The 15,524-nt window shown below is 41.7% G+C and overlaps 1 protein-coding gene across 2 annotated transcripts in view; it reads left to right on the top strand.

The window, feature by feature from the left end:
• The first annotated feature begins 291 nt into the window (after positions 1-291).
• Positions 292-15,524, top strand: part of BTBD7 (BTB domain containing 7) — an 88,974-nt gene continuing 73,741 nt past the window's right edge. The window contains exon 1 of one of the 2 annotated variants that reach the window (XM_070357877.1): positions 292-537. The gene's annotated coding sequence lies outside the window, so the exon portion shown is untranslated. Of the gene's footprint in view, positions 538-1,025; positions 1,045-15,524 lie in introns of those variants that run through there. The other variant, XM_070357878.1, reaches the window with a different exon arrangement.

Raw genomic sequence — 15,524 nt, 5'->3', positions numbered from 1 at the left:
AATTGGTAGAATCGGTCGTCCGGTAACGTTGTTATTATAGTTCCATTCTGACAGATTTAAACGATTTGCCACAGTTCCCCAGAATAAGCAGGATACAAGCAACCAACTCCGAGGAGAGAGCGGGAATAATGCGCGCGCACTCGACTCCGACCGCTCCCGGGTCCCGTGAGCGCGCCTCCCGGGCCAGCCCCGGCGCGCGCGCTGCCGGTGGTCCACGTGACCCCGGGCGCGGCGACGGCGAGGACGGGCGGGGGCTCGGGCCAGCTCCGCAGCGCCGCGCAAGCGCGCCAGGTCCGCGCTGAGCCGAGCCCCTCCTGCCCGCTCCAGGCGTCAAAATGGCGGCGAGGGGAACCTGGAGAAGCCTCGGAGCCTGAGCTACTGACAGGAGCGGAGAGGGGGGCGGCGGCGGCGACGGCAGGAGGAGGATGGCCCGGGGCGCTGGCGCCGGTGCGGACGGCGGTGCTGGTGGTGGCGGCGGCGGGGGCGACGGCCGCGGTCCCAGCGGCGGCAGCAGCAGCGGCAGGAGGAGCCTCCGGGGTGAGTGTCCCCCTCGATGTCTCCGAGGCTGTGAGGCGAGGCTGTGCCCGGCGCGGCGCGGCGCGGCGCTGGGCGTCCCGGCGGGGAAGGGTCTGTGCGTGAGCGGCGGGGGCTCAGGGCTGGGGCCGGGCCGCCGCGCGGCGCCGCGGGGCGGAGGGAGGCAGTGGTCCGTCTGGGGCTAAGGCGGCGGCGGCAGACTGACCGGTCCTGGTGCGCTCCGAGGGGCGGGCTGCGCTGTGCGCCGCCGTTCCGGGGGGCTGGAGCCGCGAGGTGTGGCGCTCCCGAGCTGGGATAGCGGCTGGGCCGGCTCCCGACTCAGGGCTCCGAGGGGCGGGACCCGCCGCTCCCTGGACGCCGGGAAACCGCTCCCGAGACTCGGGCGCGCGTTTACCCGGGCTGCCGGGCTGGACCGCCTGGGGGTGGGCGTGAGAGCGGCCGGCCGGCTTCGGGGGTCGGGGAGAGCAGGCCTGGGGACCGCTGCTCCCGGGGAGAAGTTGGATTGTCCGGGTAAGTTACTGTTTCGGGATCGAACTGGAATTGGCTCTTTGGTAGGTTGGGAGAGGGACGAGACAATACAGAGTGTTTGATAAAGAAGTCTGTGCTTGGAGTACTTGAAAGGCTAAAAGCGTGCATTCAGCATCTCGTCATTTGCACAGATGTTTATTTACTAGCCTTGCCCCGAAGATGAGAACTTTCTCTCTCAGTTTTCGAGGGGGAAGCTCTGAGCAGTGTTGCTCCTCTTTTGAAATACAATAGCACCTCTTCATATACCAGCACAGATAATAAGTACTCTGGATTAGGCCTAATTTGCAGAAGCAGCCTTGGTTTTTACCAGAAATCTGTTCCCTCTGCTAAAATATCTTACCGTGATAAAGAAGTAGACATTTTTACAATCTTTTGTCTCTCAATGGCATCCATTTCTTTTAGATTGCTGAAATCTATTACTTTCTTCCTGGAGATGTGGAAGAAAGATTTGAAACTGCAAGAATCATACGCGTTAATGGCAGCTGTGACGAAACTTGTCCTAGAATTTTGAAGTCAGAAAAACCTTGAGCGATCTGGTGTGACTTGTTTTAGAGCCGGGAAACTAGGCTCAGGGAGATGAGCTACTCGCTGTGGGTCCTGCAGCTGGCCAGGGATTGGACCAAAACGGGGATCTAGGCCTCTCTCCGCCCCATTTAGAGAGCACTTTTCACTCACTGCTGAACCCCCTGTTCTTCATTGATTGCATTCTTCACCACCATCCTCCCTGGGTCTTTGTGCAATAGAGTTGAAAGGAGAAGTCAGAGAGTGCGCCTCACGCTGATTCTTGACAGTTGCTGTCAGTTACCACAAGTAACTGATGAAGATTTTTTTCCTGACCTGAATTTAATAAAAACCAACTGACATTTCATTTAGAGTTTTCATAGGCCTGTGACTGTATTTCTGTCCAGTTATAGCATTGCTCGTGTTTGCATGCATTCAGTAAAACCATAGGTTCATATTCTGTCCCGCAAAACCTAACTACTATATCGTTTGATTCAGCAATACCAGGTTTTAAACAGGTTCTTTGTATCAGACTCTCATTTTAGGCTTTAAAATACCTGTGTTATACCACGTGGTTTCCACATAATCGCAGCAATTTCTGTGTTGTGTGTCACAGATTAACCTTCAGAGACAGTCATGTCACATGATTCTGATTTCATATTCTAGTCATTGAAACACACACACCAAAGTTGTGCCTTTTGTTCAGTTACACAGGTGATTATTGAAGATCTGTTCTGTATTTTGCAATATTAGGTGCTGCAGAAGAAAGAAACAAGTGTAATATATAGACTTTGCCCTCAGAAAAGATGAGATGTACCCCTCTGAGCCTAGAAAACAATCTAGTTAAAGTTCTCTCAGTACAAAGAATGCTGTACGTTTCCTGGTTAAAGGGAGATGAGTGAGGGCTCAGGAGTCTAAATAACTTCCTGGAACACTTGAGACTTGAGCTGGCTTCTGTGAGGGTTTAGATTTACAGAGAGATTGGAGCAGTTACTTTGTGGGGGAAAAGCAAGAGTATAAGGTGGAGATTAGTTTTAAGGGAGGGGAAAAGAGGAAAACTTGGATGAGCTGACCACTGAAGTTCCTTGGGAAGACATTAGACTATTGAAAGGGTATCTGTTTGTAGAAGGGTTTGAGTGCCAGATTGAGGAGATTTGGATTTTTATCCTCTTGTGCAAGATATGGGGAGTCTTTTAAACTTTGGAAGCCAAACATTAGTTTGATAAAACTGCCAAGATGCACCTGTCAGTGATCCATTGATTGAGTTAGAATAAGGTTGAGTGGAATGAACCAGGGAAAATAGTAGCTGTTGCAGTACTTGGGTAGGAAGAGATTGGATCCTAACACTAAGATAGAGTCCCTAGAAAAGATGCACAGCAAGTATAATTTTGTTGTTGTTTTTATCATGGTAAAATACACATAACATAAAGGTTGCCATCTTTACCAGTTTTAATTGTACATTAAGTACATCCACTTTGTATCGCAACCACTACCACCACCCATTTCCAGAACTCTGTTCATCTTTCTCAACTGAAACTCTGTTCCCAGTAAACACTTAACTCCCACTTCCTTTTATGCCCAGCCCATGACAACCACTTTTCTGCTTTCCTTCTCTATGAATTTGATTATTGTATGTATTTAATATAAGTAGACTCATACAATATTTGTCCTGGCTTATTTCACTTAGTTAGCATAATGTTCATCCAAGTTGTAGCATTTGTTAGAATTTCCTTCCTATTTAAGGCTGAATAATATTCCATTGTATGTAATCTGTTAGTTGATACTTTGTATGCTTCCACTTTTTGGCTCTTGGACTAATGTTACCATGTACATAGATGTGCAGGTATCCGAGTCCTTGCTTTCATTTCATTTGGGTATGCTGCTAAGTCGCTTCAGTCATGTCCGACTCTGTGCGACCCCATAGACGGCAGCTCACCAGGCTCCCCCGTCCCTGGGATTCTCCAGGCAAGAATACTGGAGTAGGGTGCCATTTCCTTCTCCATCATTTGGGTATATATCCAGAAAATTTTACATTCCCACCAGCATGGGTCAGAATTCAGTTTCTTCACATCTTCATCAATACTTGTTCATTTCATTATTTTGATAACATCCATCCTAATTGGTATGAAGTGATATCTTATTGTGGTTTTCACTTGCATTTCTCTATGATATTTGCATCTCTTGTGCTTATCAGCCTTTTGAACTGGAGAAATAATCTATTTAAGTTCTTTGCCTATTTTTAAAATTAAGTTGTTTTTCTGTTGAGTTGTAGGAGCTGTTTGTATATTCTGGATGCCAATCCCTTATCAGATATATGATTTTCAAATATTTTTGCCATTCCATGCATTACCTTTTCACTCTGTGGTGTGTATTTTGATGCACAAAAGTTTTTAATGAAGTCCAACTGATCTAGTTTTTTCTTTTATTTTGTTTATACTTTTGGTGTTAAATCTGTGAAATTACTGCCAAATCCAGTGACATGAAGCTTTCCCCTTTTAAAACCCTTCTAAGAGTTTTGCCCTCAAAAAAACTCTTATAGTTAGCTCTTTACATGTGAATATCCAGTTTTTCCAATACCATTTGCTGAAAAGACTGTCTTTTTTCCATTGAATAGTCTTGGCATCTTTGTCAAAAATTACTTGATCATACATTCAGGGATTTATTTTTGAAATCTTCTAATCCATTTTTCTGTATGTCTGTCTTTATGCTGGTACCAAACTCTTTTGATTACTCTAGCTTTATAGTAATTTTGAAATCAGAAGTATGAGGCCACCAACATTATTCTTTTTTGAAATTGTTTTGGCTATTTAGGGTCCCTTAAGACTGTTCCATATAAACTTTAGGATAGATTTTTCTATATCTGCAAAAAATATGTCATTGGGATTTTTTTGATAGGGATTGGATTGAATCTTTGGAGTGGTGTTGACATCTTTTCCAGTCTTCCAATCTATGAACAACAGATGTCTTTCATTTATTTGTATTTAATTTCTTCCCACAACATTTCGTAGTTTTCAGTATAAAAGTCATCTCTTTGGTTAGGTTTACTCCTAAATACTCTTTTTGGTGCTTGTAAATGTGATTTCTTTTTTGGATTGTTCATTGTTACAGAACACAACTCATTTTTATGTGTTGATTTTGTATCCTTCAACCTTTCTGAATTCATTTATCCTAAATAGGTTGTGTGTGTGTGTGTGTGATCTTTAGAATTTTTTATATATAAGATCATGTTATCATCAAACAATAATAATTTTACTTCTTTCCAATTTGAATACCTTTTCTTTCTTTTTATTGCCTAATTGCTCTGGCTAGGAGTTCCAGTATTATATTGAATAGAAATGATGAAAATGAATATCCTTGTCTTGTTCCTCATCTTAGCGAGAAAGCTTTATATAATTTCCTTATATTCCTGGTTTGTTGAGTGTGTTCACAGGTATGTTTTAAGAAAAGAAAATTCAGTTTCAGGTGCTGAGTTTCTGCCTGGTGAAAGTTTTGTGGTCATAAGCCATCCATTTTACCTGTCTGAGGCCTGATTTCCTCATCTGTAATAAGAAAGAAGTACAGACACAGGCAGTGTTTACACAGCAACTTTGCCGCCTTTTTTTTTTTATTCCATTCTTTCCCTCCCTATTACCACTTCCTGTTTATCGAGTGGCCTACCAGCTGAATCGCTGCTGTTTGTTCTCCCACTTTCCCTCTCCTTCTCTGCAGTTCTCTATATTGCTACCACACTTTACCAAAAAAAAAAACCCAGTTGAAGGATGTTTCTTTTCCACCTAAAAAACTTGTGTTGAGTTCCCATTGTCTACTGGATAAAGTCCAAACTCACAGAAGTTTCATAAACTGTGTCCAACCGTAGATTTCCCATCACTCCAGCCATGCTAAACTGTTTCTCTTGTTCCCTGTTCTGTTTTTAGTGTGTTTATCCCAGTGTTTGGAGTTCTTTTTCATTGTCATCCAGGAGACTCTTAGAAGATGACTCATCACCCATTTCAGCGGTAGATTTTGATTACACCAAGCCAATCAGCCCGAGGCATTCCCCCGTAAATTATTGTTTGTCCAAGTTAAACTGGACAAGGAAAGAGAGATTCTATTTTGGGGGAAGAAGGTTTTTTTCCCCTGTTGTATGTGAACAAGAGAACAGTGCTAGTGGCCACTGGCAGCTGTTTTGTGACCACAGGGAGTGATGAAGCAAGCCCTGAGGATGGCAGAACTGAGAGGTAGAAAGAATGTAGGTCCATGATAATACAATTTTAGACTCCTGTTGTGCTGGGCCTGGGGCTTTCCCTATGGTGGGATTTCTATTCATGAATAAATCCCTATTGTGTAAGCCAGTTTGGGGTTATTTGCAATTAAAAGTCTACCGATTCTTAGAGCCATCTTTATTCTTCAAGACCCAGCTCAAAAGTTGCTTTTACCGGTAATCATATACTCACTCCCTTAGTACTTTGGACCTTTCTTCCAGTTCTTATTGTACTACATTATCACCAGTTGCTTGTACGTTTGACTCCTCCACATAACTCTCTGTACTTGGAACAGAAGCCTACAGAATGTGGCATCATAGTGTCTGGTAAATTGTAGAGAGTGAGTTGTTGGGATGAAATAATAGCATGAGAAAGTGCTTTGTAAACAATCTTTTAGTAAATTTGAGATATATTATTGTATTTAAAACTAAAGTGAGATGGAAAAATCAATTAGGCCAGGCATGCAAGGTGTTCTTTGCTTGCCCTTGTTTTCTAAAAATAGTGACAAAGATTAAAAGTTTGACAATCTCCTCTGGCTACAATTCCTTAAATTTTATGAAAATCTTACTTACTAAAGCAGAAATCATGGAATGAGCAATAATGAATTGTGTTGTTAGTGTGTAATTTCCTTTCTTCTTTAGGGGGAGACTTAATGCCAAAACAACTTCAAGTATAGTGTATTTTTTCCTCTGAATTCTGAAATTGTGCTGTGAGCTAAGTCTCTCCGGTCGTGTCCAACTCTTGCGATCCCATGGATTGTAGCCTGCCAGGCTCCTCTGTCCATGGGATTCTCCAGGCAAAAATACTAGAGTGTGTTGCCTTGCCCTTTTCCAGGGGATCTTCCCAACCCAGAGATCGAACCCAAGTCTCCTGCATTGCAGGCAGATTCTTTACCTCTGAGCCACCAGGGAAGCCCATTCTGAAATTATACTTACTTTCTGTTTTATCTAGAGTTTACTTCAGAGAAAAATTCTATAATATTCTTCTTAAGACTTAATTATTCTTGTCTTCAGACTTTTCCCAAAATATTTCTTGCTTGCTTGAGACAAGACATGAGAATTTTCTGGTTAGCAAAAAAGCTTTGTGGCAGAACTAGGTGAGTTTGTAGTGAATGTTAGTAATAGCTTATGACAGATAAATCTCATTATAACCTTGATTACAGAGTCATAGTTCTGTCACATGCTTCAACAGTAAAGTCTGAGAAAGGAGGAAGGATGGGGAAGTAGAGTTAAAATTCCCAACTTGGTATACTTCTCCATCTGTTGGCTTCAGTCAGATAAAAGTCTGACATGGTGATTTGTAGTTATTTTTGAAACAAGGTAAAGGAGAACACAGTATACATGAGAAATTGTAGTGTCGTGTGTTGGGGTAGGCAGGTTTGTGAGCAGCCTTCACGTTTTGATGTCTAGTTGTTTGTTTCCTCTGTACCTTAGTTTCTGCATCTGTAAAATGAATAGTATCACCTTCCTTAGAGTTATTCTTTGATTAATTAAAAGAGTCTATGTGAAAACACAACATAGTGTTCTGAACAGAGATGTTCAGGCATCTCTCTTTTTCTCTATCAACTTTTCCACATTAAGTGAATGTCTTTAATGCTGTTTGGATTTCAACTTTTGAGAATTGAAGCCAAGAACTCTCTTCTTTATGTGTGCATTCTTTCTATCCTGTGGGCTTATTAACTCTTGAATGAGACCAAGTTTAAGCAAAAGTGTGTGTGTATGTTTAGCAAAACTCTCTAAAATAAGGTTCAAACTCCCTTTCATAGGTCAAGTGGCTTTTTGTTACCCAGCCTCTGCCGCCTCTCTGGGCTCGTATCTTTACTACTGCCAAACCCCTTCCCTTTCGCACTCTGCGTATAGAATTGCTTTAAGTTCCTTAGTGAACCGAGTTTTGTTCTTTCCTTGGGCCTTCACATAGTCAGTTTCCTTTGCTGTTTAGAGCTTTATTTTGGTATCCCAACCCCTCCCCCCATTACCTTCACCAAGAAAAAAGTTCACACTTATAGTCTTAGATCTTATCTCAGATGTTACTTTCTCAACAAGCCCATAAGGTGAATACTTCATCATTAGACACAGAGAAGATAAACAGTTTGCCCAAGATCACAAACTTTTTAAATGGATCTGGATCCAAACCTAGATAGTTCAGCCCTAGAGTTCATCTTCACTAATTTGTGCTTCCTCTACATTGTAATTACCTATTTACCAGCTTGTGTGTGTATGTGCTAAGTTGCTTCAGTGATGTCTGACTCTGTGTGACCCCATGGACTGTAGCCTGCCAGGCTTCTCTGTCCATGGGTTTCTCCAGGCAAGAAGACTGGAGTGGGTTGCCATTTCCTTCTCCACGGGATCTTCCCCACCCAGGGGTCAAACTGGCATCTCTTACATCATCTCCTGCTTTGGCAGGCAGGTTCTTTACCATTAGCGCCACCTGGGGTCGTTTACCAGCTTGTCCTTATATAATTTAAAAAAAATATTTGACTGCACCCAGTCTTAGTTGTAGCGTGCGGTATCTAGTTCCCTGACCAGCGATCAAATTGGCCCCCCATATTGGGAGTGTGGGGTCTTCGCCACTGGGCCACCAGGGAAGTCCTATCCCTAAATAATTTTGAAGCAGAAATTACGTCTATCTTTTTCATTGTTATATCCTTGTAAGCCTATTATTAGCACATAGTTCATGCTTGGGAAACATATAAATGAATGAAAATTCTCTTGAGAGCAGAATTTTTTTATAAATTTCTCTTAGTACTTTTCACATAATGCATGTCAGTAAATAGTCTTTTCATGCTTATGATACAAAGTGAAAAGTATATGATCAAGTTCATTGTGTCTTTGAAATATTTTGCACTTTGTACCAAAGGTAGTTCAAGCTCCATTTTTATAGTCACTGTTAACTCCTCCTGCCCTTTTATAGCAGTGTTACTTGGCTTCTTAAACTGGTGCTTTCTTTTGTAGGCCTCCATGTCACATGGTATTCCAATGAACTATTAAAATTTAGATTATTTGTAACTCCTTTCTAAATGGTACCTAAGAGATTTTATAAATTATAAATTTTATAACTAGTACATGGACTCTAATCATTTATATCTATTAACCTTTTAATGGGTGTGATTGCTGTACATATTTGGAACTTAGAAAAAAATAGAAGTACCCACATTTTAAACCTTGGTGGTATCCCAAAAGATAAATGGTTTATCTGTTCACAGGGTAAATAATGATTTAAGGCATACACATTGTCATTCGTGTATATGGGGAAAATTGGAATGGTGTATTTCATTATGCTTTTTCAAATAAGTAATATCTTGAAGCTATCCAGCTTCGTGCTGTAATCAGGGTCACTAGGATAGAGAACCAGAAAAGTTCTTTCTCCCTGAATGTTCTCACTTTACCAAAGACTTTGCCTCTTTGGTTAGTCATTCTCTCTTTTGTATACACTGTGCTTTAGTACAAGGTTTCTCAGCTTTGGCACCGCTGACCTGTTGGATCAGATCATTCTTTATTGTGGGGCACGGTCGTGTGCGTTGCAGAATGTTTAGCAGCATCCTCAGCCTCTACCCACTAGGCTGCAGCAGTGCCCTTTCTCATCCCTAGCTGTGACAGCCAAAAGTGTCTCCTCAGCCTCTACCCCCTAGGTTGCAGCAGTGCCCTTTCTCATCCCTAGCTGTGACAACCAAAAGTGTCTCCAAGCATGCTAGACGTCTCTGGGGGAGCAGAGTCACCCAGTTGAAAACTGATGCTTTACTGCATCTTCCCTCCTCATTTGTTATGATTCCCCCTCTTTTTCATACACACACCTTTCCATACTTTCACGTCCTCTCTACCACTGCCTCACTTCTTGGCACCTTTTTACAGTCTTTCTTTGAAAAGAGTTATAAAACATCTGCTCACTCCAAGTTTTTGCTTCCGCTTCAGTTTCGTCTCTTCAGTTGTATGAAACGACATTTTTCTGGTTTTCCTTTACATCTCTGGCAGCTCCATTTTGGTCTCCTTTATCAGCCCTACTCACTTGGACAATGACGTAATTTTTGCTTCTTTCTTACTTTTTCTGATCTGGTCTACTCGTGCCTTTCTTGCTTCATTTCTTTGTATGTTGTCTCTCGTATACCCATTAATTCTTAAGCTGTTCTTTGTATTGAAACACCCTTACCTGTTCTTCTTTCCATTTAAATTCTAACAGTCTTCAAGAACCAAAGCAGATGTCATCTTCCCATGAAAGCTATTTCTAATCACCCTCCTCTAACTTCATGCCATGATCCTGTTCTTTCTCTCGTATTCCGCTTACAGCTTTGTGTTATTCACGTCCTGGAATATGTCCTGCACTCGACAGCAGGCTCGTTTTTGTATCTCTGACGGTACCTGGCTAAGTGCCCTGCACATAGTCGGTGCTCAGACAATTGTTAAAGCAACGCTGAGGAGGTAGCAGTAGAGTGGAAAGGATTTAGTAAAAAAAACGGTAATGACCTGAAAGGTTGCCAAAAGTAGGAGAAAAAGAAGAAAAATGAAGAAAATTTAAAACTGATCATAGAATACTTTACATTCTCTCCTTTCGTGGTTTCTGTGATACGGGCCTGATTTTATTCTCCATTCTAAGCACCTGATTTATTAAGGACCCGTTATGAGCCAGGCTGTCTTCAAGGTAATTGGAATACAAAGTTATTTGAAAAGGACACAGTGCCAGTACTGTAGGAACTTAATCTCTTTGAGGATGTAGAAATCGTAGCAATTATTTGCCCCTACAGAGTGGTAAGTACTGAAACTGAAGTGTATCCAAAACTTTCTGGTCACACAGAGGAAGGGGGCGACTTCTCATTTCAAAGTAAACCTCACTCATAGACCACTTCTTAACACGCAGCCTATTCTGGTCACTGCCCAGCTGATTAGGGTTTTCCATGGTTTCCTTAACTGTGTTCTTTCCCAGCTCCCCAATCATAGGCATTTCCTGTGCCTCAGAACTTAGCCTTCCGTTCATTCTTTTATATCCTTTTCTTCAGGAAATGGATATATTGATAGCTTCAAGACTTCAGCTGACAACTTCCAAATCCATACCAGCTACAACAGAACATTTTCTGTTGTGAAATAATAGACAAGCATATAAACAATTTTAACTTACCTTTTTACTAAGTTATTTTGAATCTGACACTGCCATAGTCATGAAATAGAACAGTGTAAGCATGAGCAAGCTTCCCTGGTGGCACACCTGGTAAAGAATCCGCCTGCAATGTAGGAGACCTGGGTTCTATCCCTGGGTTGGGAAGAGCCCCTGGAAAAGGGAATGGCTACCCACTCCAGGTATACTTGGGCTTCCCCTGTGGCTCAGCTGGTAAAGAATCCATCTTCAGTGCAGGAGACCTGGGTTGGAAAGATCCCCTGGAGGAGCGCATGGCAACCCTCTCCAGTATTCTTGCCTGGAGAATCTTCATGGACAGGAGCCTGGCAGGCTACAGTCCATGTGTTCGCAAAGAGACACGACTGAGCACCTAAGCACAGCACAAACATGAGCAAAGCCTCACTCAGTGCCTTGTCTCAATCACAATCACTTTAAAGTTAGCTGTCATTCTGCTTTTTATGGTAATTGCTTCTATTAAAAAAAAAAAAAGAAAAGATTCTCTATACCTGAATACCAACTATATATTTTTTCCAAAACAGTATAGTTTCATTTTGAAAGACTGGAAAACAGTGGTGGAGGGAGCCATCTCTCTGTATTCCATTTTGTTCTTGCATTGAAATCTGTAAGAACATCCCTGGGTTCACTAGGAGGACTGAGTATATAGTGATACTCATGGATATCATTTATTGCAGCACAGGATACAAAACAAAATCAGCAAAGAAAAAGGGCCCATGAGGCGAAGTCCAAAGGGAAGCAGGCACAAGTTTCCAGGAGCTCTCTGTTGCTGGAGTCACAGAGGTCACACTTAGTACTTCCAGGATCGACTTGTGACAGCACAAGTGACATATTGTCTACTAGGGGAGCTCATTAGAGTCTCAGTGGAGTGCCTAGGGTTTTTATTGACGGCTGGTCAAGTAGGCATCCACTATCTAACATGTATCAAAATTCTAGGCTCCCAGAAGGAAAGCAGATATTGAGCATAAACCATACTGTTGGCACAAACAGTTTACATATACAGAGCTGTCCTTATCTGTTAAGGAATGGTAGAAACACAGAAAGTCCGAGGTCTTGAAGACCAGCCAGGGCCAGCCTTTCAAGCAGTTTTTAAGCCTGTTGTGCTTTTTTCTGCCTGATACTTTTTAATTCAAAATTTAAATAAATGAAAACTCAGTTTTCGTATTGTATCATTTTCTCTTAAAATGTATCTGCACTAGCAGAGTGCAAGCCTTTACTTCATACTCCCCTGCTGTCATATGATTGAACGTATGTTCTATGGAACACTGTACATGGCCTGTTACCGGTTTTTCTTAGAAAGGTTTTCATGATTGATTAAGGTTCAGGAAGACTGAATTAAGCAATTAAACAGACAACTTTCACAGGTCTCTTGGCCTTTTGGAGTGATGTGTGTGGCCTGGCCTCCTCCTACCTGTCTTCCCTCATCTTACAGTATCTTGCTTCCGCACTTCCCCTGCATCAGCTACCTTGGCCTTCTTGCTCTTCCTGGAATTTGCTAAACTGTTGACTCTGCCTTAACTATCCAGTATCACATCACTACTACCTCTGTCAATAAATAATGTCAAGTGTTATTTGTGTTTCTATATTATTTATATTTATGTGTTTAAGATCTCTCTTCTGTATGCTATGTGTGTTCTTTTTATGTCTTATGGGCTTATTCATGTCAATAAATCAACTTATTCTCTCTCATAGCAGCCATGCCTTTCATGGCATTTATCCCAGGGTATAATTTTATTTTTGTAATTATTTCCAAACTTGGAAAACTCAGCAGTGGCCACAGGACTGGAAAAGGTCAGTTTTCATTCCAGCCTCAAAGAAGGGCAATGCCAAAGAATATTCAAACTACCACACAGTTGCACTCATTTCACATGCTAGCAGGGCTTGCCTCGTGGCTAGGTTGGTAAAGAATCTGCCTGCAATGCAGGAGACCTGGTTTCGATCCCTGGGTTAGGAAGATCCCCTGGAGAAGGGAAAAGCTACCCACTCCAGTATCCCTGCCTAGAGAATTCCATGGACTACAGTCCATGGGGTTGCAAAGAGTCGGACACAACTGAGTGACATTCACTCATGCTAGCAAGGTAATGCTCAAAATTCTTCAAGCTGGGCTTTGGCAGTATGTGAACCAAGAACATCCAGATGTACAGACTGCATTTAGAAAAGGCAGAAGAACCAGAGATCAAATTGCCAACATTTGTTGGATCATAGGGAAAGCAAGGGAATTCCAGAAAAACACCTACTTCGGTTTCATTGACTTTGCTAAAGCCTTTGACTATGTGGAACACAACAAACTGTGGAAAGTTCTTAAAGAGGTGGGAATGCCAGATGACCTTATTTATCTCCTGAGAAACTGTATGCCGGTCAAGAAGCAACAGTTACAGCCTTACATGGAACAGGCTAGTTCAAAACTGGGAAAGGAGTATGACAAGGCTGTATATTGTCACTCTGCTTATTTAATTTACATGCAGAGTACATTATGCAAGGTGCCCAGCTGGATGAAACACAAGCTGGAGTCAGGATTGCTGGGAGAAATATCAACAACCATTTAGAAAGATGGTAACAATGACCCTATATGCGAGACAGCAAAAGAGACACAGGTGTAAAGAGCAGTCTTTTGGACTCTGTGGGAGAAGGCGAGGATGGGATGATTTGAGAGGATAGCATTGAAACGTATATATTATCATATGTGAAGCGGATCGCCGGTCCAGGTCCAGATTCAATGCATGAGACAGGGTGCTCAGGGCTTGTGCACTGGGATGACCCTGGGGATGGGATGGGGAGGGAGGTGGGAGGGGGTTTCTGGATAGGGAACACATGTGCACCCGTGGCTGATTCATGTTGATGTTCCACTACAATATTGTAAAGCAATTAGCCTCCAATTTAAATAAATTAATTTTTTAAAGTAGAAAAAAAATATCAACAACCTCAGATATACAGATGATATCACCCTAATGGCAGAAAAAAAGAGCCTCTTGATGACACTGAAAGAGGAAAGTGAAAAAACTGGCTTAAAACTCTGCATTCAAAAATCTAAGATCATGTCATCCAGTCCCATCACTTCATGGCAAATAGAAGGGGAAAAAGTGGCAACAGTGACAGATTTTATTTTCCTGGGCTCAAAAATCACGGCCAATAGTGACTACAGCCATGAAATTAAAAGATGTTTGCTCCTTGGAAGGAAAGTTACGCCAAACCTAGACAGCATATTAAAAAGCAGAGACATCGTTTTGCTAAAAAAGGTCTGTATAGCCAAAGGTACGGTTTTTCCAGTAGTCATGTACAGAAGTGAGAGGTGGACCATAAAGAAGGCTGAGTGCTGAAGAATAGACGCTTTCAGATTGCGCTGGAGAAGACTCTTGAGAGTCCCTTGGACTGCAAGGAGATCAAACCAGTCAATCCTAAAGAAAGTCAGCCCTGAATGTTCATTGGAAGGACTGATGCTGAAGCTTCAATACTTTGGCTGCCTGGTGCAAAGAGTCAACTCATTTGAAAAGACCCTGATGCTGGGAAAGATTGAGGGTAGGAGGAGAAGGGGGGCGACAGAGAATGAGAGGGGTGGATGGCATCACCAACTCAGTGAACATGAGTTTGAGCAAACTGTGGGAGATAGTGAAGGAACAGGGAAGCCTAGGATGCTACAGTCCGTGGGGTGGCAAAGAGTTGGACATCGCTTATGGACTAAACAGCAACAACAGATTGTTTAAATGTCCATTTTTATCACTTGATTGTAAGCAATATGAGAACCAAGATATTTTGTTCATAACTATAACCATCAATACTTAGCATAGGGCACATAGTTGGCACTTTTAAGTGTAAAATACTTTACATAGTTAGGATTTGCGGCCAGGAGTTCGTACTTATTGTATATGTTTGATTGAACCTCTGTTAGATTAATTCATTGTTGGTGTGCTGGAATTAATTCATTGTTGGTTAGACTGAAGCAGAGACCAAGATTGATTTGTGACAATCCAAGGAAGATACTAAACTGGGAGTTAGTCTGAGTGGTTTGCAGTGGGATTGGTGAACCACCTTGTTACAGTGGAGAAAGATGAGGGAAGATGCGACGCTGGGTGTCCAGATGTCTTTAGCAAACAGCATATGAGTAGATAGGACTAATTAGGTTTCTTCTCCCCAAAAGCATCCTCCTGTTAATCTGAATAGCCTCTAATTAAAATAAATAAGTTACATTAAAAATAAAATAGCTATATAACTCATAGGATCAATACAGATGTAAAACTCTGACAATAAAAAATAAAATAAAATACTGAAAAAAATATCCATTTTGTTTCCAGGCAACACCAATTAATTTAATTATCTTCATATTAGGAATTAATTTCTTAAAATTAGCACACTGAATTACTTAATAATAGCTGTGCTGTAAAACTCTTTATCTAATATCAGCTTTCTGCTGTGTTTGAGGAGTGTTTACCTACATAATCTAATTTGGAGAAGACAACAAAAATTAAGAGAACTTTTTTGTATGTGATGTAAAAACATTTATAGCAGGGAATGTGAAACCCAGATGTTACAAAAAGAAAAGTTTGAAAAAAGTGACTGTATAAAAAATTTAAACACTTATGATAAAAGCCATCATAGTTTTAAAAG

This window comes from Bos mutus, chromosome 21, assembly GCF_027580195.1.
Source record: "Bos mutus isolate GX-2022 chromosome 21, NWIPB_WYAK_1.1, whole genome shotgun sequence".
NCBI classification, from domain to species: Eukaryota; Metazoa; Chordata; class Mammalia; order Artiodactyla; family Bovidae; genus Bos; species Bos mutus.
This window is presented reverse-complemented; position numbering and strand designations above follow the sequence as displayed.